Here is a 412-nt window from a genome sequence, read left to right on the forward strand (position 1 = left end):
GCGTCGCGGCGCGTGATTGGTCAGCCTTTCCTGCGTCGCGGCGCGTGATTGGTCAGCCTTTCCTGTGTGGCCCGGCGCGTGATTGGTCAGCCTTTCCAGCGTCGCAGCACGTGATTGGTCGGTTCTCGGGTACTAAAAGGCGGCAGGAGCGCGCGCGGGCCACTCGACCGCTGACGCTCATGGAGGAAGGTACCGTCAGGCGAGATGGCGTCGAAGTTTTCATCCGTCTCTTGCCCGTCAACACAGTGGCATTACTTCGTGATGGTCAGCTTCCTGTGCTACTTCCTCTCGTGGATCGCGGGGCTTCTGCTGGAGCTGCTGCCGCTGGCCTGGTGGATGAGGACGAAGCGCTGGGCGGTGGCGATCCTGCGCCGAAGGAACAGATCCTCTTCTTCCGGTTCCTGGTGAGTCT

Source organism: Penaeus monodon, chromosome 23 (genome assembly GCF_015228065.2).
Source record: "Penaeus monodon isolate SGIC_2016 chromosome 23, NSTDA_Pmon_1, whole genome shotgun sequence".
NCBI lineage: Eukaryota > Metazoa > Arthropoda > Malacostraca > Decapoda > Penaeidae > Penaeus > Penaeus monodon.